Genomic DNA, 21108 nt, shown 5'->3' with positions numbered 1-21108 from the left:
AGAAGATTTAGGAGTAGGAGGAAGAAGGTCAAAAACAGTAATAATAGGAGCATGGTCAGAGATAACAATCGGTTCAATAGAGGAAGAAATAAGGTGTTGAGAAAGAGATGAAGAGAGAAAGATATAGTCTAAGCGGGAGAAGGAAGCATGAGGAGGAGAGAAGAAGGAAAAATCCATAACGTCTGGGTGAGTGAGTCTCCATGAATCTACCAAATGAGTTTGGGTGATAGTGTCAAGGAATTGTTTATGAGGTTTATGAGGAGAAAAACGAACAGAGGATCTTCGGTCTAAAAATGGGTCAATGATCTGGTTACAGTCTCCACCCAATAGAAAAGCATCATCTTTACGCTGAATACATTTTGCTGTAATGGAGGGCCAAAAAGAGGAGTCAAAACATGTGGGACCGTAAACATTGAGTATCGTAAGTGGGATATTGTTAATTAGTAGTTTAGCTAAGACCCAGCGTCCCTCGTCATCCTTTTCTTCTAGAACTACTTTACACTGGAGACGCTTATGAATCAAAATGGCTACTCCATTCTTTTTTTGGGAAGCAGAAGAAAATAAAACAGTTCCAACCCATAATCGCTTTAGCTTTAAAGATTCGATGTCAGATAGGTGAGTTTCTTGGATAAGGACGATATCTGGATTGTAAGAGGAAAGGTGGGAGAGTACTCTTTGCCTTTTGATAGGGTGATTAAATCCTTTCACATTCCATGAAACAACTTTGAAGGTGAAAGCTTACTAAACTGATCTAAATCAAGATTTGCAAAAACATACTGTACATGTAATAATAATTCAAACTGTATAGAAGTATTAACCATAAAACTCTTCAAAAAGGAAGAAGGAAGAACAGGTAGAAAAGGGAGAAGAAAAAGGAAAAGGGAGAAGGGGAGGGATGGGAAAAGGGAAGGGAGACCAGTGGGGAAGGAAGAAGGAAGAGAAGAGAGAATGCATAGAAGACAGTACAAATCCAGAAGGATGACTGCGTTAAACATACCTGAAAGAGAAAAAAAAATACACATGGGGAAGGTGGGGAGGTGATGATGCTTTACAAGACGTACGGACCAGGATCAGGAGGAGAACCACATCGAGACCGCACAAAAGGAACATGGAATGGGACAAGGTGTTGAGAGGAGTATCCGATACATATCCGTCTGGGGAGGAAAAAAGGGAAAAATGTTAACATACATAACATGTAGACGTAAAAATAGAAGTCCAGAGAGTAGAAAAAGAAAAAAGAGGGATATATAGGAGATGCCAGAAACAGATAAAGGAGAGAAGAGATACGAATAGAGAGTGTAAGAACTGAGATGAGAAGTAAGGAGAATACACAAAGTCAAAGACAAGCCATTAGGAAGACAAACAAGTTAAACAATAAAAGTCCAATTTCAGCCACTGGTCGAAGCAGAAGAGGAGGCGTCCATCCCTTCTCCACTGTGTAGAAGAAGAAAGTTCCTTAATTCTCCAGGTTCCTGAAATGACCAAGTCTTTTCTCGATAGGTGACTCTGAGAGTACAAGGATGAAACAAGCCATATCTTGCTCCCAAGGCGCGCAGAGAGGGACGCATAGCCAGAAATTCTTTACGTCTGGAGGCGGTGACATTAGAGACATCTTGAGATAGATATACTCGTTGACCTTGCCAAGACACTTGTCTTTTACTCCTCGCGGCTGAGAGAATCAATAAAAGATCTGTGTATTTCAGAAATAAAATAATGACTCCACGAGGTTTTGAGGAGGAGCCCGTTCTGGCACCTAGTCTATGGGCTCTTTGTATACTAATGGAGGTGGAAGGTGGTAGGTCCAGAAGTTTCGACAAGAAAGTGGTGAAGAAAGTTACTGGATTATCCCCCTCAAGATTTTCCGGCAAATTGTAAATACGGAGGTTATTCCTCCTATTTCGATTTTCCAAATCCTCTGTATGCTTTTGGAGTGAGAGGACCGTTTTTTCTAAAGAGTCTATACGTTGTGTGTTGGACTGAACTTTAGGAAGGTGCTGTTCAACAGTAGAGAGACGGGCATCCATATTTTCCCATTTATCTTTTAAAAGCTGCATATCTGTACTCGTCTTTTCAATAAATGGGCGCAGCGCACGCAATTCCTCTAGAATTTGGTCAATAGAAGAATGAGAAGGATTGTCTTCTGGCGTAGGAGAATTTTGCTTGAGGCGCTTGCCCGCCGGAGCGGGTGGGGAAGACTTACTGGTGTTAGTATGAGCCAATGATGATTTTGGAGTCGTCATTTTCGCAGACACAGTGGCTCTATTAGTACCAGATGAAGATGCACCTGAAGTACTCCTCGATGGTATGAAGACAAATTTAGGTTTGCGTAAGTTGACCATAGAAAGGAATGAACGTGCGACAATATAGTCTCAATTCCCTGTGAGAAGACTAAAGGTGCATGTGAAATGTTCCAGAAATATCTCCAAAGAGAGGGAGAAGCACTCAGATGTAACTCAGTGGAAAAGGCGACAGAGAATTAGAGTATGCTAAATAACGAGTACAAAAAAGGGGAGAATGACTAAAATGGAAGCACAGGAAGGAGCATCCTGAAGTAGCTGAGGCGCAGGAGAAACGGGCAAAAAGTCTCAGAGAACGTTGTTATCATAGCGCCATGAGGAGGAAATTTAGGATAAAAAGTATTTCAGAGCAGTGAGCATGTTAGGGCGGGAAACATCCAGTTGTCAGGGGTGAAGCGCCGTAAAACTGCGTATTTGGACGTTTCCTCTAATGTGGAGGAGGAGAGAAAAAACGCAGTAAAGGTGTCTTGCACAATATATATAAGTCTCACCCCTGAAGTGAAGTCGGTGTCTGAAAGTTCATTGGTGTCCAGTGGTACGTCGTGTAGTGACAGCTCCTGTGAGCAGAGGCTCCGATGCTCGAAAGAGCTTCAAAATGGCGGCTCCGTGAGGGGCAGGGAATTCATCGCGGAGAGGGGCGAAAACGGCTCCACAAGCGATGAAAAGCTGCTCCGCCGATTTTGCTAGTGTTCCGCCAGCCAAATCCGGCAACGGTGCTCAGTAGCGGTCCCGTTTACATCGGGAAAAAACGCCGTGAGGTGGTCGATGCGGCGGAGCTCCGTACCTAGCCGGCCATCTTGCGCGGCATCCAAGCCACGCCCCCGAGGCAATAATTTATAATTCAATGATCTTCATGATATTTTCTTGATAATATGAAAGCAGGAAAGGGAAGCTTGGCAATAAGCAATCCTAAAGCAAGGTGTGACTCCAGGGAAGAATGACTTGAAAACAACATACAGAAAGACTCATGTAAAAAGGCCCTGATGAGGCTTGAACTCATGACCCCTGGTTTACAAGACCAGTGCTCTGCCACTGAGCTACAAGGCCAGTCTGCACGCAGGATGTAAATTGCAACATGTATTCTTACTGAGGTATGAATATATCTATGATTTTGAGACTCTGTATGGAAACGTAGTTGCATATGAATGTCCACGTGCGCGCACACATTGAAGACCATGCTTAAGGCACTTTTTTTGGAAGTATGAAAAACTACATTTTCATATGAGAAAATAAGAGTTTTCGCATTCAAGACCATACCGATAGCTCTAGTTAGTATGTCTGCAATCAGTGACATATAGAGAACCCACTTATTAGAAGTGATCTGTCTCTGTGGGGCAGACATATGTTAACAGTCATTCATTTGAGACGGCCTAAACTTTAGGAGTAAGAGCTGCTTTCTTATCAATCTATTTATCCAAACTGGTTAATAAGCCAGGAGTGAGTGAAAGGCAATCCTCTGGAAACTCCATGAAAGATCTAATTTCTATTACGCACAAAATACTTCACTTTATTTGACATATTTGTTAAAATGGAACAGTCAGATGATCCCATCTAGCGGATCCTGGCTCTGTCTTGAAAGAGAGTGTAATTATACTACAAGAAATGCTGGCCATCAAAAGAGACTCTGATGGCTTTCCGACGAAGGTGGGATTCGAACCCACGCGTGCAGAGCACAATGGATTAGCAGTCCATCGCCTTAACCACTCGGCCACCTCGTCTGCCCTACAGGCCCATCTGAAACCTTGCTTCACAAAAGGTACTGAAGTGTCAATATACTGTACCTAAAAAAGAAAAAAACAGCTGAGGCAAGATCTCACATTCCACGTCTTCCCCCAATCAGGGACCTACATTTCATTTTTGGGAAATTCTTACTATGTGCTAATTACAAATATTCATAAGATTCCCCTAGACTTTGTCAGAACTGTCAAGATATAATTCTATGGGGTTTTGAATAGACAGAGCATATGTTATAGGACAATTATAGAATCTATTCCGTTTGGACTGTATTTTTAATAGTCATGATAACATGCTAGCATGTGAGTCGATCTTGCACAGTGAATGATGGAGCAGTGTCTGTCATCTACTTGGTCAGCTGTAGATGGCTCACCTGGGGAGATGTGAAAAGAGAGAGCTCCAGTGGCGCAATCGGTTAGCGCGCGGTACTTATACAGCAGTACTTGCACTGAGCCATGCCGAGGTTGTGAGTTCGAGCCTCACCTGGAACAGCCGTATTGTTTTTCATAAACCATTTCACAAAAAGTAAAGTTTAAACTCAGAGTATTGACGGCCCTTGCTAGAGAGTCTTTACTTCTTATAGGATCTACGTGTCCTACTCCTCTGGGTGCCAAATATCACATATCCTCCGCGATGCTCAGTTTAAACATTCCATGATGTGCCATCTTGCATTTCATGCAAACACCACATCAGTGCATTTAAAAATACATTTGTAGAATAATAAATATGATGAAAACAGTGTTCTCACATGATAACCATAAACTGAAGAGCTGCAAAAAATGCTGTATCAGCTACTTACAATAAAAGGTGACTCGAAAAAACTAGCAAAAGAAGAGCATCATCATATTAAAGGTTCTATTCACCATCTTGAGTTGCACCATAGCAGCTTATGGTGCTTTTCTGCTCAGAGTGTGCCTCCAATCCCACATTCATTTTTAATTTCTTTGCAGTTTAAAAAACAACAATTACTGCTCGAAGTTCACTTTTAAAAACCATTCAACCTATTAAATGTATTTCTCTAACCTATGAATGTGGTCCATGTTCACTTTTCCTCATCTTCATCTCGATACTCCTTTCCCAGAAACCAGGTTCACTTCTTCATTCAACCCACCCATCCAAAGTCACCAAATCTTTGAAGCAAGTCTGCCTATTCTCCCTTTCTCTCTATGTACAAGATACCTTGTATCATTTGAATGGACAGCAGGAGAGAAGGATATTTATGGTGAGTGGGGGTGGGGTTTTGAGGAGTAACCTCATTTGCCTAAGAGCCGGGGTATCTGGGAAAAAAAGTATTTTATGGGGGAAGACTTTCACATCTCCTTGGTGAAATTTGTAGGGCCTTATAACATCCTTTCTGTGGATGCAGATTCAGTCGGAACAGAGGTCCTAGTCCTCGCTCTGCCTTTCAAAGGAACTGTAAATATGCATGGCTTATTTGGCTTTGCCCGGCATGGCTTGCCCGCCAGGGTGAGAATGGCGTTTGTCAGGCGTTCGTCAGGCGATCGGAAGGGGTGAGGCAATAATTTATAATTCAATGATCTTCATGATATTTTCTTGATAATATGAAAGCAGGAAAGGGAAGCTTGGCAATAAGCAATCCTAAAGCAAGGTGTGACTCCAGGGAAGAATGACTTGAAAACAACATACAGAAAGACTCATGTAAAAAGGCCCTGATGAGGCTTGAACTCATGACCCCTGGTTTACAAGACCAGTGCTCTGCCACTGAGCTACAAGGCCAGTCTGCACGCAGGATGTAAATTGCAACATGTATTCTTACTGAGGTATGAATATATCTATGATTTTGAGACTCTGTATGGAAACGTAGTTGCATATGAATGTCCACGTGCGCGCACACATTGAAGACCATGCTTAAGGCACTTTTTTTGGAAGTTTGAAAAACTACATTTTCATATGAGAAAATAAGAGTTTTCGCATTCAAGACCATACCGATAGCTCTAGTTAGTATGTCTGCAATCAGTGACATATAGAGAACCCACTTATTAGAAGTGATCTGTCTCTGTGGGGCAGACATATGTTAACAGTCATTCATTTGAGACGGCCTAAACTTTAGGAGTAAGAGCTGCTTTCTTATCAATCTATTTATCCAAACTGGTTAATAAGCCAGGAGTGAGTGAAAGGCAATCCTCTGGAAACTCCATGAAAGATCTAATTTCTATTACGCACAAAATACTTCACTTTATTTGACATATTTGTTAAAATGGAACAGTCAGATGATCCCATCTAGCGGATCCTGGCTCTGTCTTGAAAGAGAGTGTAATTATACTACAAGAAATGCTGGCCATCAAAAGAGACCCTGATGGCTTTCCGACGAAGGTGGGATTCGAACCCACGCGTGCAGAGCACAATGGATTAGCAGTCCATCGCCTTAACCACTCGGCCACCTCGTCTGGCCTACAGCCCCATCTGAAACCTTGCTTCACAAAAGGTACTGAAGTGTCAATATACTGTACCTAAAAAAGAAAAAAACAGCTGAGGCAAGATCTCACATTCCACGTCTTCCCCCAATCAGGGACCTACATTTCATTTTTGGGAAATTCTTACTATGTGCTAATTACAAATATTCATAAGATTCCCCTAGACTTTGTCAGAACTGTCAAGATCTAATTCTATGGGGTTTTGAATAGACAGAGCATATGTTATAGAACAAATATAGAATCTATTCCGTTTGGACTGTATTTTTAATAGTCATGATAACATGCTAGCATGTGAGTCGATCTTGCACAGTGAATGATGGAGCAGTGTCTGTCATCTACTTGGTCAGCTGTAGATGGCTCACCTGGGGAGATGTGAAAAGAGAGAGCTCCAGTGGCGCAATCGGTTAGCGCGCGGTACTTATACAGCAGTACTTGCACTGAGCCATGCCGAGGTTGTGAGTTCGAGCCTCACCTGGAGCAGCCGTGTTGTTTTTCATAAACCATTTCACAAAAAGTAAAGTTTAAACTCAGAGTATGGACGGCCCTTGCTAGAGAGTCTTTACTTCTTATAGGATCTACGTGTCCTACTCCTCTGGGTGCCAAATATCACATATCCTCCGCGATGCTCAGTTTAAACATTCCATGATGTGCCATCTTGCATTTCATGCAAACACCACATCAGTGCATTTAAAAATACATTTGTAGAATAATAAATATGATGAAAACAGTGTTCTCACATGATAACCATAAACTGAAGAGCTGCAAAAAATGCTGTATTAGCTACTTACAATAAAAGGTGACTCGAAAAAACTAGCAAAAGAAGAGCATCATCATATTAAAGGTTCTATTCACCATCTTGAGTTGCACCATAGCAGCTTATGGTGCTTTTCTGCTCAGAGTGTGCCTCCAATCCCACATTCATTTTTAATTTCTTTGCAGTTTAAAAAACAACAATTACTGCTCGAAGTTCACTTTTCAAAACCATTCAACCTATTAAATGTATTTCTCTAACCTATGAATGTGGTCCATGTTCACTTTTCCTCATCTTCATCTCGATACTCCTTTCCCAGAAACCAGGTTCACTTCTTCATTCAACCCACCCATCCAAAGTCACCAAATCTTTGAAGCAAGTCTGCCTATTCTCCCTTTCTCTCTATGTACAAGATACCTTGTATCATTTGAATGGACAGCAGGAGAGAAGGATATTTATGGTGAGTGGGGGTGGGGTTTTGAGGAGTAACCTCATTTGCCTAAGAGCCGGGGTATCTGGGAAAAAAAGTATTTTATGGGGGAAGACTTTCACATCTCCTTGGTGAAATTTGTAGGGCCTTATAACATCCTTTCTGTGGATGCAGATTCAGTCGGAACAGAGGTCCTAGTCCTCGCTCTGCCTTTCTGCATGGCTTATTTGGCTTTGCCCGGCAGGGCTTGCCCGCCAGGGTGAGAATGGCGTTTGTCAGGCGTTCGTCAGGCGATCGGAAGGGGTGAGGCAATAATTTATAATTCAATGATCTTCATGATATTTTCTTGATAATATGAAAGCAGGAAAGGGAAGCTTGGCAATAAGCAATCCTAAAGCAAGGTGTGACTCCAGGGAAGAATGACTTGAAAACAACATACAGAAAGACTCATGTAAAAAGGCCCTGATGAGGCTTGAACTCATGACCCCTGGTTTACAAGACCAGTGCTCTGCCACTGAGCTACAAGGCCAGTCTGCACGCAGGATGTAAATTGCAACATGTATTCTTACTGAGGTATGAATATATCTATGATTTTGAGACTCTGTATGGAAACGTAGTTGCATATGAATGTCCACGTGCGCGCACACATTGAAGACCATGCTTAAGGCACTTTTTTTGGAAGTATGAAAAACTACATTTTCATATGAGAAAATAAGAGTTTTCGCATTCAAGACCATACCGATAGCTCTAGTTAGTATGTCTGCAATCAGTGACATATAGAGAACCCACTTATTAGAAGTGATCTGTCTCTGTGGGGCAGACATATGTTAACAGTCATTCATTTGAGACGGCCTAAACTTTAGGAGTAAGAGCTGCTTTCTTATCAATCTATTTATCCAAACTGGTTAAGAAGCCAGGAGTGAGTGAAAGGCAATCCTCTGGAAACTCCATGAAAGATCTAATTTCTATTACGCACAAAATACTTCACTTTATTTGACATATTTGTTAAAATGGAACAGTCAGATGATCCCATCTAGCGGATCCTGGCTCTGTCTTGAAAGAGAGTGTAATTATACTACAAGAAATGCTGGCCATCAAAAGAGACTCTGATGGCTTTCCGACGAAGGTGGGATTCGAACCCACGCGTGCAGAGCACAATGGATTAGCAGTCCATCGCCTTAACCACTCGGCCACCTCGTCTGCCCTACAGCCCCATCTGAAACCTTGCTTCACAAAAGGTACTGAAGTGTCAATATACTGTACCTAAAAAAGAAAAAAACAGCTGAGGCAAGATCTCACATTCCACGTCTTCCCCCAATCAGGGACCTACATTTCATTTTTGGGAAATTCTTACTATGTGCTAATTACAAATATTCATAAGATTCCCCTAGACTTTGTCAGAACTGTCAAGATATAATTCTATGGGGTTTGAATAGACAGAGCATATGTTATAGGACAATTATAGAATCTATTCCGTTTGGACTGTATTTTTAATAGTCATGATAACATGCTAGCATGTGAGTCGATCTTGCACAGTGAATGATGGAGCAGTGTCTGTCATCTACTTGGTCAGCTGTAGATGGCTCACCTGGGGAGATGTGAAAAGAGAGAACTCCAGTGGCGCAATCGGTTAGCGCGCGGTACTTATACAGCAGTACTTGCACTGAGCTATGCCGAGGTTGTGAGTTCGAGCCTCACCTGAAGCAGCCGTGTTGTTTTTCATAAACCATTTCACAAAAAGTAAAGTTTAAACTCAGAGTATGGACGGCCCTTGCTAGAGAGTCTTTACTTCTTATAGGATCTACGTGTCCTACTCCTCTGGGTGCCAAATATCACATATCCTCCGCGATGCTCAGTTTAAACATTCCATGATGTGCCATCTTGCATTTCATGCAAACACCACATCAGTGCATTTAAAAATACATTTGTAGAATAATAAATATGATGAAAACAGTGTTCTCACATGATAACCATAAACTGAAGAGCTGCAAAAAATGCTGTATCAGCTACTTACAATAAAAGGTGACTCGAAAAAACTAGCAAAAGAAGAGCATCATCATATTAAAGGTTCTATTCACCATCTTGAGTTGCACCATAGCAGCTTATGGTGCTTTTCTGCTCAGAGTGTGCCTCCAATCCCACATTCATTTTTAATTTCTTTGCAGTTTAAAAAACAACAATTACTGCTCGAAGTTCACTTTTCAAAACCATTCAACCTATTAAATGTATTTCTCTAACCTATGAATGTGGTCCATGTTCACTTTTCCTCATCTTCATCTCGATACTCCTTTCCCAGAAACCAGGTTCACTTCTTCATTCAACCCACCCATCCAAAGTCACCAAATCTTTGAAGCAAGTCTGCCTATTCTCCCTTTCTCTCTATGTACAAGATACCTTGTATCATTTGAATGGACAGCAGGAGAGAAGGATATTTATGGTAAGTGGGGGTGGGGTTTTGAGGAGTAACCTCATTTGCCTAAGAGCCGGGGTATCTGGGAAAAAAAGTATTTTATGGGGGAAGACTTTCACATCTCCTTGGTGAAATTTGTAGGGCCTTATAACATCCTTTCTGTGGATGCAGATTCAGTCGGAACAGAGGTCCTAGTCCTCGCTCTGCCTTTCAAAGGAACTGTAAATATGCATGGCTTATTTGGCTTTGCCCGGCAGGGCTTGCCCGCCAGGGTGAGAATGGCGTTTGTCAGGCGTTCGTCAGGCGATCGGAAGGGGTGAGGCAATAATTTATAATTCAATGATCTTCATGATATTTTCTTGATAATATGAAAGCAGGAAAGGGAAGCTTGGCAATAAGCAATCCTAAAGCAAGGTGTGACTCCAGGGAAGAATGACTTGAAAACAACATACAGAAAGACTCATGTAAAAAGGCCCTGATGAGGCTTGAACTCATGACCCCTGGTTTACAAGACCAGTGCTCTGCCACTGAGCTACAAGGCCAGTCTGCACGCAGGATGTAAATTGCAACATGTATTCTTACTGAGGTATGAATATATCTATGATTTTGAGACTCTGTATGGAAACGTAGTTGCATATGAATGTCCACGTGCGCGCACACATTGAAGACCATGCTTAAGGCACTTTTTTTGGAAGTATGAAAAACTACATTTTCATATGAGAAAATAAGAGTTTTCGCATTCAAGACCATACCGATAGCTCTAGTTAGTATGTCTGCAATCAGTGACATATAGAGAACCCACTTATTAGAAGTGATCTGTCTCTGTGGGGCAGACATATGTTAACAGTCATTCATTTGAGACGGCCTAAACTTTAGGAGTAAGAGCTGCTTTCTTATCAATCTATTTATCCAAACTGGTTAATAAGCCAGGAGTGAGTGAAAGGCAATCCTCTGGAAACTCCATGAAAGATCTAATTTCTATTACGCACAAAATACTTCACTTTATTTGACATATTTGTTAAAATGGAACAGTCAGATGATCCCATCTAGCGGATCCTGGCTCTGTCTTGAAAGAGAGTGTAATTATACTACAAGAAATGCTGGCCATCAAAAGAGACTCTGATGGCTTTCCGACGAAGGTGGGATTCGAACCCACGCGTGCAGAGCACAATGGATTAGCAGTCCATCGCCTTAACCACTCGGCCACCTCGTCTGCCCTACAGCCCCATCTGAAACCTTGCTTCACAAAAGGTACTGAAGTGTCAATATACTGTACCTAAAAAAGAAAAAAACAGCTGAGGCAAGATCTCACATTCCACGTCTTCCCCCATCAGGGACCTACATTTCATTTTTGGGAAATTCTTACTATGTGCTAATTACAAATATTCATAAGATTCCCCTAGACTTTGTCAGAACTGTCAAGATATAATTCTATGGGGTTTTGAATAGACAGAGCATATGTTATAGGACAATTATAGAATCTATTCCGTTTGGACTGTATTTTTAATAGTCATGATAACATGCTAGCATGTGAGTCGATCTTGCACAGTGAATGATGGAGCAGTGTCTGTCATCTACTTGGTCAGCTGTAGATGGCTCACCTGGGGAGATGTGAAAAGAGAGAGCTCCAGTGGCGCAATCGGTTAGCGCGCGGTACTTATACAGCAGTACTTGCACTGAGCTATGCCGAGGTTGTGAGTTCGAGCCTCACCTGGAGCAGCCGTGTTGATTTTCATAAACCATTTCACAAAAAGTAAAGTTTAAACTCAGAGTATGGACGGCCCTTGCTAGAGAGTCTTTACTTCTTATAGGATCTACGTGTCCTACTCCTCTGGGTGCCAAATATCACATATCCTCCGCGATGCTCAGTTTAAACATTCCATGATGTGCCATCTTGCATTTCATGCAAACACCACATCAGTGCATTTAAAAATACATTTGTAGAATAATAAATATGATGAAAACAGTGTTCTCACATGATAACCATAAACTGAAGAGCTGCAAAAAATGCTGTATCAGCTACTTACAATAAAAGGTGACTCGAAAAAACTAGCAAAAGAAGAGCATCATCATATTAAAGGTTCTATTCACCATCTTGAGTTGCACCATAGCAGCTTATGGTGCTTTTCTGCTCAGAGTGTGCCTCCAATCCCACATTCATTTTTAATTTCTTTGCAGTTTAAAAACCAACAATTACTGCTCGAAGTTCACTTTTCAAAACCATTCAACCTATTAAATGTATTTCTCTAACCTATGAATGTGGTCCATGTTCACTTTTCCTCATCTTCATCTCGATACTCCTTTCCCAGAAACCAGGTTCACTTCTTCATTCAACCCACCCATCCAAAGTCACCAAATCTTTGAAGCAAGTCTGCCTATTCTCCCTTTCTCTCTATGTACAAGATACCTTTTGAATGGACAGCAGGAGAGAAGGATATTTATGGTGAGTGGGGGTGGGGTTTTGAGGAGTAACCTCATTTGCCTAAGAGCCGGGGTATCTGGGAAAAAAAGTATTTTATGGGGGAAGACTTTCACATCTCCTTGGTGAAATTTGTAGGGCCTTATAACATCCTTTCTGTGGATGCAGATTCAGTCGGAACAGAGGTCCTAGTCCTCGCTCTGCCTTTCAAAGGAACTGTAAATATGCATGGCTTATTTGGCTTTGCCCGGCAGGGCTTGCCCGCCAGGGTGAGAATGGCGTTTGTCAGGCGTTCGTCAGGCGATCGGAAGGGGTGAGGCAATAATTTATAATTCAATGATCTTCATGATATTTTCTTGATAATATGAAAGCAGGAAAGGAAAGCTTGGCAATAAGCAATCCTAAAGCAAGGTGTGACTCCAGGGAAGAATGACTTGAAAACAACATACAGAAAGACTCATGTAAAAAGGCCCTGATGAGGCTTGAACTCATGACCCCTGGTTTACAAGACCAGTGCTCTGCCACTGAGCTACAAGGCCAGTCTGCACGCAGGATGTAAATTGCAACATGTATTCTTACTGAGGTATGAATATATCTATGATTTTGAGACTCTGTATGGAAACGTAGTTGCATATGAATGTCCACGTGCGCGCACACATTGAAGACCATGCTTAAGGCACTTTTTTTGGAAGTATGAAAAACTACATTTTCATATGAGAAAATAAGAGTTTTCGCATTCAAGACCATACCGATAGCTCTAGTTAGTATGTCTGCAATCAGTGACATATAGAGAACCCACTTATTAGAAGTGATCTGTCTCTGTGGGGCAGACATATGTTAACAGTCATTCATTTGAGACGGCCTAAACTTTAGGAGTAAGAGCTGCTTTCTTATCAATCTATTTATCCAAACTGGTTAATAAGCCAGGAGTGAGTGAAAGGCAATCCTCTGGAAACTCCATGAAAGATCTAATTTCTATTACGCACAAAATACTTCACTTTATTTGACATATTTGTTAAAATGGAACAGTCAGATGATCCCATCTAGCGGATCCTGGCTCTGTCTTGAAAGAGAGTGTAAGTGTAATTATACTACAAGAAATGCTGGCCATCAAAAGAGACTCTGATGGCTTTCCGACGAAGGTGGGATTCGAACCCACGCGTGCAGAGCACAATGGATTAGCAGTCCATCGCCTTAACCACTCGGCCACCTCGTCTGCCCTACAGCCCCATCTGAAACCTTGCTTCACAAAAGGTACTGAAGTGTCAATATACTGTACCTAAAAAAGAAAAAAACAGCTGAGGCAAGATCTCACATTCCACGTCTTCCCCCATCAGGGACCTACATTTCATTTTTGGGAAATTCTTACTATGTGCTAATTACAAATATTCATAAGATTCCCCTAGACTTTGTCAGAACTGTCAAGATATAATTCTATGGGGTTTTGAATAGACAGAGCATATGTTATAGGACAATTATAGAATCTATTCCGTTTGGACTGTATTTTTAATAGTCATGATAACATGCTAGCATGTGAGTCGATCTTGCACAGTGAATGATGGAGCAGTGTCTGTCATCTACTTGGTCAGCTGTAGATGGCTCACCTGGGGAGATGTGAAAAGAGAGAGCTCCAGTGGCGCAATCGGTTAGCGCGCGGTACTTATACAGCAGTACTTGCACTGAGCTATGCCGAGGTTGTGAGTTCGAGCCTCACCTGGAGCAGCCGTGTTGATTTTCATAAACCATTTCACAAAAAGTAAAGTTTAAACTCAGAGTATGGACGGCCCTTGCTAGAGAGTCTTTACTTCTTATAGGATCTACGTGTCCTACTCCTCTGGGTGCCAAATATCACATATCCTCCGCGATGCTCAGTTTAAACATTCCATGATGTGCCATCTTGCATTTCATGCAAACACCACATCAGTGCATTTAAAAATACATTTGTAGAATAATAAATATGATGAAAACAGTGTTCTCACATGATAACCATAAACTGAAGAGCTGCAAAAAATGCTGTATCAGCTACTTACAATAAAAGGTGACTCGAAAAAACTAGCAAAAGAAGAGCATCATCATATTAAAGGTTCTATTCACCATCTTGAGTTGCACCATAGCAGCTTATGGTGCTTTTCTGCTCAGAGTGTGCCTCCAATCCCACATTCATTTTTAATTTCTTTGCAGTTTAAAAAACAACAATTACTGCTCGAAGTTCACTTTTCAAAACCATTCAACCTATTAAATGTATTTCTCTAACCTATGAATGTGGTCCATGTTCACTTTTCCTCATCTTCATCTCGATACTCCTTTCCCAGAAACCAGGTTCACTTCTTCATTCAACCCACCCATCCAAAGTCACCAAATCTTTGAAGCAAGTCTGCCTATTCTCCCTTTCTCTCTATGTACAAGATACCTTGTATCATTTGAATGGACAGCAGGAGAGAAGGATATTTATGGTGAGTGGGGGTGGGGTTTTGAGGAGTAACCTCATTTGCCTAAGAGCCGGGGTATCTGGGAAAAAAAGTATTTTATGGGGGAAGACTTTCACATCTCCTTGGTGAAATTTGTAGGGCCTTATAACATCCTTTCTGTGGATGCAGATTCAGTCGGAACAGAGGTCCTAGTCCTCGCTCTGCCTTTCAAAGGAACTGTAAATATGCATGGCTTATTTGGCTTTGCCCGGCAGGGCTTGCCCGGCAGGGTGAGAATGGCGTTTGTCAGGCGTTCGTCAGGCGATCGGAAGGGGTGAGGCAATAATTTATAATTCAATGATCTTCATGATATTTTCTTGATAATATGAAAGCAGGAAAGGAAAGCTTGGCAATAAGCAATCCTAAAGCAAGGTGTGACTCCAGGGAAGAATGACTTGAAAACAACATACAGAAAGACTCATGTAAAAAGGCCCTGATGAGGCTTGAACTCATGACCCCTGGTTTACAAGACCAGTGCTCTGCCACTGAGCTACAAGGCCAGTCTGCACGCAGGATGTAAATTGCAACATGTATTCTTACTGAGGTATGAATATATCTATGATTTTGAGACTCTGTATGGAAACGTAGTTGCATATGAATGTCCACGTGCGCGCACACATTGAAGACCATGCTTAAGGCTAGGCCTGGGCGAAGCACTACGCTACGCTCGCGTAGTTTGCGAAGTTCGCGCTACTTCGCACTACGCGAACTGCACGTAGCACAGTGCGAACACGCGTAGCGTAGTGTTGCGTAGTGCTGCGGTCATTTTTTGCTTGCTCGCGACCGCGAGCAAGCAAAATGACATCCTGGCGAGACTTTTTCCTTGTTCGCGATCGCGAGCATGGAAAATAAACCTCCCGGCGAGATTCCCAATGCGAGAAGGTCAGGTTTCTCATTGCGAGGGGTCGCGTATGCTCGCGACCGCTCGCGATGAGAAACTACCAGTTCGCGTTGAGAAAGCTGCAGCTCGAGTAAAAATCTACTCGAGCAGCAGAAAACTACAGCTCGCACTGTGCAAGATGCCATTTTCAATGATTGCACAGTGCCGGTTGCTTGTCCGCACTGTGCAATCATTGAAAACAACATCTTGCACAGTGCGAACATGTTACTTCGCAGTTCGCGAAGTGCTACGCGTAGCTCGCGTAGTGCGAACTTCACTTTGCGTAGCTTCGCGAAGTGCTACTTCGCGAACTACGCCCACCCTTACTTAAGGCACTTTTTTTGGAAGTATGATGGCTTTCCGACGAAGGTGGGATTCGAACCCACGCGTGCAGAGCACAATGGATTAGCAGTCCATCGCCTTAACCACTCGGCCACCTCGTCTGCCCTACAGCCCCATCTGAAACCTTGCTTCACAAAAGGTACTGAAGTGTCAATATACTGTACCTAAAAAAGAAAAAAACAGCTGAGGCAAGATCTCACATTCCACGTCTTCCCCCATCAGGGACCTACATTTCATTTTTGGGAAATTCTTACTATGTGCTAATTACAAATATGCATGGCTTATTTGGCTTTGCCCGGCAGGGCTTGCCCGCCAGGGTGAGAATGGCGTTTGTCAGGCGTTCGTCAGGCGATTGGAAGGGGTGAGGCAATAATTTATAATTCAATGATCTTCATGATATTTTCTTGATAATATGAAAGCAGGAAAGGAAAGCTTGGCAATAAGCAATCCTAAAGCAAGGTGTGACTCCAGGGAAGAATGACTTGAAAACAACATACAGAAAGACTCATGTAAAAAGGCCCTGATGAGGCTTGAACTCATGACCCCTGGTTTACAAGACCAGTGCTCTGTCACTGAGCTACAATGCCAGTCTGCACGCAGGATGTAAATTGCAACATGTATTCTTACTGAGGTATGAATATATCTATGATTTTGAGACTCTGTATGGAAACGTAGTTGCATATGAATGTCCACGTGCGCGCACACATTGAAGACCACGCTTAAGGCACTTTTTTTTGAAGTATGAAAAACTACATTTTCATATGAGAAAATAAGAGTTTTCGCATTCAAGACCATACCGATAGCTCTAGTTAGTATGTCTGCAATCAGTGACATATAGAGAACCCACTTATTAGAAGTGATCTGTCTCTGTGGGGCAGACATATGTTAACAGTCATTCATTTGAGACGGCCTAAACTTTAGGAGTAAGAGCTGCTTTCTTATCAATCTATTTATCCAAACTGGTTAATAAGCCAGGAGTGAGTGAAAGGCAATCCTCTGGAAACTCCATGAAAGATCTAATTTCTATTACGCACAAAATACTTCACTTTATTTGACATATTTGTTAAAATGGAACAGTCAGATGATCCCATCTAGCGGATCCTGGCTCTGTCTTGAAAGAGAGTGTAATTATACTACAAGAAATGCTGGCCATCAAAAGAGACACTGATGGCTTTCCGACGAAGGTGGGATTCGAACCCACGCGTGCAGAGCACAATGGAGTAGCAGTCCATCGCCTTAACCACTCGGCCACCTCGTCTGCCCTACAGCCCCATCTGAAACCTTGCTTCACAAAAGGTTCTGAAGTGTCAATATACTGTACCTAAAAAAGAAAAAAACAGCTGAGGCAAGATCTCACATTCCACGTCTTCCCCCAATCAGGGACCTACATTTCATTTTTGGGAAATTCTTACTATGTGCTAATTGCAAATATTCATAAGATTCCCCTAGACTTTGTCAGAACTGTCAAGATATAATTCTATGGGGTTTTGAATTGACAGAGCATATGTTATAGGACAATTATAGAATCTATTCCGTTTGGACTGTATTTTTAATAGTCATGATAACATGCTAGCATGTGAGTCGATCTTGCACAGTGAATGATGGAGCAGTGTCTGTCATCTACTTGGTCAGCTGTAGATGGCTCACCTGGGGAGATGTGAAAATAGAGAGCTCCAGTGGCGCAATCGGTTAGCGCGCGGTACTTATACAGCAGTACTTGCACTGAGCCATGCCGAGGTTGTGAGTTCGAGCCTCACCTGGAGCAGCCGTGTTGTTTTTCATAAACCATTTCACAAAAAGTAAAGTTTAAACTCAGAGTATGGACGGCCCTTGCTAGAGAGTCTTTACTTCTTATAGGATCTACGTGTCCTACTCCTCTGGGTGCCAAATATCACATATCCTCCGCGATGCTCAGTTTAAACATTCCATGATGTGCCATCTTGCATTTCATGCAAACACCACATCAGTGCATTTAAAAATACATTTGTAGAATAATAAATATGATGAAAACTGTGTTCTCACATGATAACCATAAACTGAAGAGCTGCAAAAAATGCTGTATCAGCTACTTACAATAAAAGGTGACTCGAAAAAACTAGCAAAAGAAGAGCATCATCATATTAAAGGTTCTATTCACCATCTTGAGTTGCACCATAGCAGCTTATGGTGCTTTTCTGCTCAGAGTGTGCCTCCAATCCCACATTCATTTTTAATTTCTTTGCAGTTTAAAAAACAACAATTACTGCTCGAAGTTCACTTTTCAAAACCATTCAACCTATTAAATGTATTTCTCTAACCTATGAATGTGGTCCATGTTCACTTTTCCTCATCTTCATCTCGATACTCCTTTGCCAGAAACCAGGTTCACTTCTTCATTCAACCCACCCATCCAAGGTCACCAAATCTTTGAAGCAAGTCTGCCTATTCTCCCTTTCTCTCTATGTACAAGATACCTTGTATCATTTGAATGGACAGCAGGAGAGAAGGATATTTATGGTGAGTGGGGGTGGGGTTTTGAGGAGTAACCTCATTTGCCTAAGAGCCGGGGTATCTGGGAAAAAAAGTATTTTATGGGGGAAGACTTTCACATCTCCTTGGTGAAATTTGGAGGGCCTTATAACATCCTTTCTGTGGATGCAGATTCAGTCGGAACAGAGGTCCTAGTCCTCGCTCTGCCTTTCAAAGGAACTGTAAATATGCATGGCTTATTTGGCTTTGCCCGGCAGGGCTTGCCCGCCAGGGTGAGAATGGCGTTTGTCAGGCGTTCGTCAGGCGATCGGAAGGGGTGAGGCAATAATTTATAATTCAATGATCTTCATGATATTTTCTTGATAATATGAAAGCAGGAAAGGGAAGCTTGGCAATAAGCAATCCTAAAGCAAGGTGTGACTCCAGGGAAGAATGACTTGAAAACAACATACAGAAAGACTCATGTAAAAAGGCCCTGATGAGGCTTGAACTCATGACCCCTGGTTTACAAGACCAGTGCTCTGCCACTGAGCTACAAGGCCAGTCTGCACGCAGGATGTAAATTGCAACATGTATTCTTACTGAGGTATGAATATATCTATGATTTTGAGACTCTGTATGGAAACGTAGTTGCATATGAATGTCCACGTGCGCGCACACATTGAAGACCATGCTTAAGGCACTTTTTTTGGAAGTATGAAAAACTACATTTTCATATGAGAAAATAAGAGTTTTCGCATTCAAGACCATACCGATAGCTCTAGTTAGTATGTCTGCAATCAGTGACATATAGAGAACCCACTTATTAGAAGTGATCTGTCTCTGTGGGGCAGACATATGTTAACAGTCATTCATTTGAGACGGCCTAAACTTTAGGAGTAAGAGCTGCTTTCTTATCAATCTATTTATCCAAACTGGTTAAGAAGCCAGGAGTGAGTGAAAGGCAATCCTCTGGAAACTCCATGAAAGATCTAATTTCTATTACGCACAAAATACTTCACTTTATTTGACATATTTGTTAAAATGGAACAGTCAGATGATCCCATCTAGCGGATCCTGGCTCTGTCTTGAAAGAGAGTGTAATTATACTACAAGAAATGCTGGCCATCAAAAGAGACTCTGATGGCTTTCCGACGAAGGTGGGATTCGAACCCACGCGTGCAGAGCACAATGGATTAGCAGTCCATCGCCTTAACCACTCGGCCACCTCGTCTGCCCTACAGCCCCATCTGAAACCTTGCTTCACAAAAGGTACTGAAGTGTCAATATACTGTACCTAAAAAAGAAAAAAACAGCTGAGGCAAGATCTCACATTCCACGTCTTCCCCCAATCAGGGACCTACATTTCATTTTTGGGAAATTCTTACTATGTGCTAATTACAAATATTCATAAGATTCCCCTAGACTTTGTCAGAACTGTCAAGATATAATTCTATGGGGTTTGAATAGACAGAGCATATGTTATAGGACAATTATAGAATCTATTCCGTTTGGACTGTATTTTTAATAGTCATGATAACATGCTAGCATGTGAGTCGATCTTGCACAGTGAATGATGGAGCAGTGTCTGTCATCTACTTGGTCAGCTGTAGATGGCTCACCTGGGGAGATGTGAAAAGAGAGAACTCCAGTGGCGCAATCGGTTAGCGCGCGGTACTTATACAGCAGTACTTGCACTGAGCTATGCCGAGGTTGTGAGTTCGAGCCTCACCTGAAGCAGCCGTGTTGTTTTTCATAAACCATTTCACAAAAAGTAAAGTTTAAACTCAGAGTATGGACGGCCCTTGCTAGAGAGTCTTTACTTCTTATAGGATCTACGTGTCCTACTCCTCTGGGTGCCAAATATCACATATCCTCCGCGATGCTCAGTTTAAACATTCCATGATGTGCCATCTTGCATTTCATGCAAACACCACATCAGTGCATTTAAAAATACATTTGTAGAATAATAAATATGATGAAAACAGTGTTCTCACATGATAACCATAAACTGAAGAGCTGCAAAAAATGCTGTATCAGCTACTTACAATAAAAGGTGACTCGAAAAAACTAGCAAAAGAAGAGCATCATCATATTAAAGGTTCTATTCACCATCTTGAGTTGCACCATAGCAGCTTATGGTGCTTTTCTGCTCAGAGTGTGCCTCCAATCCCACATTCATTTTTAATTTCTTTGCAGTTTAAAAAACAACAATTACTGCTCGAAGTTCACTTTTCAAAACCATTCAACCTATTAAATGTATTTCTCTAACCTATGAATGTGGTCCATGTTCACTTTTCCTCATCTTCATCTCGATACTCCTTTCCCAGAAACCAGGTTCACTTCTTCATTCAACCCACCCATCCAAAGTCACCAAATCTTTGAAGCAAGTCTGCCTATTCTCCCTTTCTCTCTATGTACAAGATACCTTGTATCATTTGAATGGACAGCAGGAGAGAAGGATATTTATGGTAAGTGGGGGTGGGGTTTTGAG

At 41.9% G+C, this 21108-nt stretch overlaps 20 non-coding genes across 20 annotated transcripts; 5 read left to right on the top strand and 15 right to left on the bottom strand.

Annotated features, from left to right (window-relative positions):
• Positions 1-3272: 3272 nt before the first annotated feature.
• TRNAT-UGU (transfer RNA threonine (anticodon UGU)) lies at positions 3273-3344 on the bottom strand. The gene has a single exon. It is a non-coding gene; the product is annotated as a tRNA-Thr (tRNA).
• A 589-nt stretch (positions 3345-3933) lies between these two features.
• On the bottom strand, positions 3934-4015 carry TRNAS-GCU (transfer RNA serine (anticodon GCU)). The gene has a single exon. It is a non-coding gene; the product is annotated as a tRNA-Ser (tRNA).
• Positions 4016-4427: 412 nt separating this feature from the next.
• TRNAI-UAU (transfer RNA isoleucine (anticodon UAU)) lies at positions 4428-4522 on the top strand. The gene is made up of 2 exons: positions 4428-4465; positions 4487-4522. It is a non-coding gene; the product is annotated as a tRNA-Ile (tRNA).
• A 1174-nt stretch (positions 4523-5696) lies between these two features.
• On the bottom strand, positions 5697-5768 carry TRNAT-UGU (transfer RNA threonine (anticodon UGU)). The gene has a single exon. It is a non-coding gene; the product is annotated as a tRNA-Thr (tRNA).
• Positions 5769-6357: 589 nt separating this feature from the next.
• TRNAS-GCU (transfer RNA serine (anticodon GCU)) lies at positions 6358-6439 on the bottom strand. The gene has a single exon. It is a non-coding gene; the product is annotated as a tRNA-Ser (tRNA).
• Positions 6440-6851: 412 nt separating this feature from the next.
• TRNAI-UAU (transfer RNA isoleucine (anticodon UAU)) lies at positions 6852-6946 on the top strand. The gene is made up of 2 exons: positions 6852-6889; positions 6911-6946. It is a non-coding gene; the product is annotated as a tRNA-Ile (tRNA).
• A 1158-nt stretch (positions 6947-8104) lies between these two features.
• On the bottom strand, positions 8105-8176 carry TRNAT-UGU (transfer RNA threonine (anticodon UGU)). Its single transcript has one exon. It is a non-coding gene; the product is annotated as a tRNA-Thr (tRNA).
• Positions 8177-8765: 589 nt separating this feature from the next.
• On the bottom strand, positions 8766-8847 carry TRNAS-GCU (transfer RNA serine (anticodon GCU)). The gene has a single exon. It is a non-coding gene; the product is annotated as a tRNA-Ser (tRNA).
• Positions 8848-10527: 1680 nt separating this feature from the next.
• On the bottom strand, positions 10528-10599 carry TRNAT-UGU (transfer RNA threonine (anticodon UGU)). Its single transcript has one exon. It is a non-coding gene; the product is annotated as a tRNA-Thr (tRNA).
• Positions 10600-11188: 589 nt separating this feature from the next.
• On the bottom strand, positions 11189-11270 carry TRNAS-GCU (transfer RNA serine (anticodon GCU)). The gene has a single exon. It is a non-coding gene; the product is annotated as a tRNA-Ser (tRNA).
• Positions 11271-11681: 411 nt separating this feature from the next.
• On the top strand, positions 11682-11776 carry TRNAI-UAU (transfer RNA isoleucine (anticodon UAU)). The gene is made up of 2 exons: positions 11682-11719; positions 11741-11776. It is a non-coding gene; the product is annotated as a tRNA-Ile (tRNA).
• Positions 11777-12943: 1167 nt separating this feature from the next.
• TRNAT-UGU (transfer RNA threonine (anticodon UGU)) lies at positions 12944-13015 on the bottom strand. The gene has a single exon. It is a non-coding gene; the product is annotated as a tRNA-Thr (tRNA).
• Positions 13016-13610: 595 nt separating this feature from the next.
• TRNAS-GCU (transfer RNA serine (anticodon GCU)) lies at positions 13611-13692 on the bottom strand. Its single transcript has one exon. It is a non-coding gene; the product is annotated as a tRNA-Ser (tRNA).
• A 411-nt stretch (positions 13693-14103) lies between these two features.
• Positions 14104-14198, top strand: TRNAI-UAU (transfer RNA isoleucine (anticodon UAU)). The gene is made up of 2 exons: positions 14104-14141; positions 14163-14198. It is a non-coding gene; the product is annotated as a tRNA-Ile (tRNA).
• A 1174-nt stretch (positions 14199-15372) lies between these two features.
• On the bottom strand, positions 15373-15444 carry TRNAT-UGU (transfer RNA threonine (anticodon UGU)). Its single transcript has one exon. It is a non-coding gene; the product is annotated as a tRNA-Thr (tRNA).
• A 741-nt stretch (positions 15445-16185) lies between these two features.
• On the bottom strand, positions 16186-16267 carry TRNAS-GCU (transfer RNA serine (anticodon GCU)). Its single transcript has one exon. It is a non-coding gene; the product is annotated as a tRNA-Ser (tRNA).
• A 1075-nt stretch (positions 16268-17342) lies between these two features.
• Positions 17343-17424, bottom strand: TRNAS-GCU (transfer RNA serine (anticodon GCU)). Its single transcript has one exon. It is a non-coding gene; the product is annotated as a tRNA-Ser (tRNA).
• A 412-nt stretch (positions 17425-17836) lies between these two features.
• TRNAI-UAU (transfer RNA isoleucine (anticodon UAU)) lies at positions 17837-17931 on the top strand. The gene is made up of 2 exons: positions 17837-17874; positions 17896-17931. It is a non-coding gene; the product is annotated as a tRNA-Ile (tRNA).
• Positions 17932-19105: 1174 nt separating this feature from the next.
• TRNAT-UGU (transfer RNA threonine (anticodon UGU)) lies at positions 19106-19177 on the bottom strand. Its single transcript has one exon. It is a non-coding gene; the product is annotated as a tRNA-Thr (tRNA).
• Positions 19178-19766: 589 nt separating this feature from the next.
• TRNAS-GCU (transfer RNA serine (anticodon GCU)) lies at positions 19767-19848 on the bottom strand. The gene has a single exon. It is a non-coding gene; the product is annotated as a tRNA-Ser (tRNA).
• Positions 19849-21108: the final 1260 nt, after the last annotated feature.

This window comes from Triturus cristatus, chromosome 12, assembly GCF_964204655.1.
Source record: "Triturus cristatus chromosome 12, aTriCri1.1, whole genome shotgun sequence".
In the NCBI taxonomy this organism is placed as follows: domain Eukaryota; kingdom Metazoa; phylum Chordata; class Amphibia; order Caudata; family Salamandridae; genus Triturus; species Triturus cristatus.
Note: the sequence above shows the minus strand (reverse complement) of the source record. Positions and strands in the feature narration are given on the sequence as shown.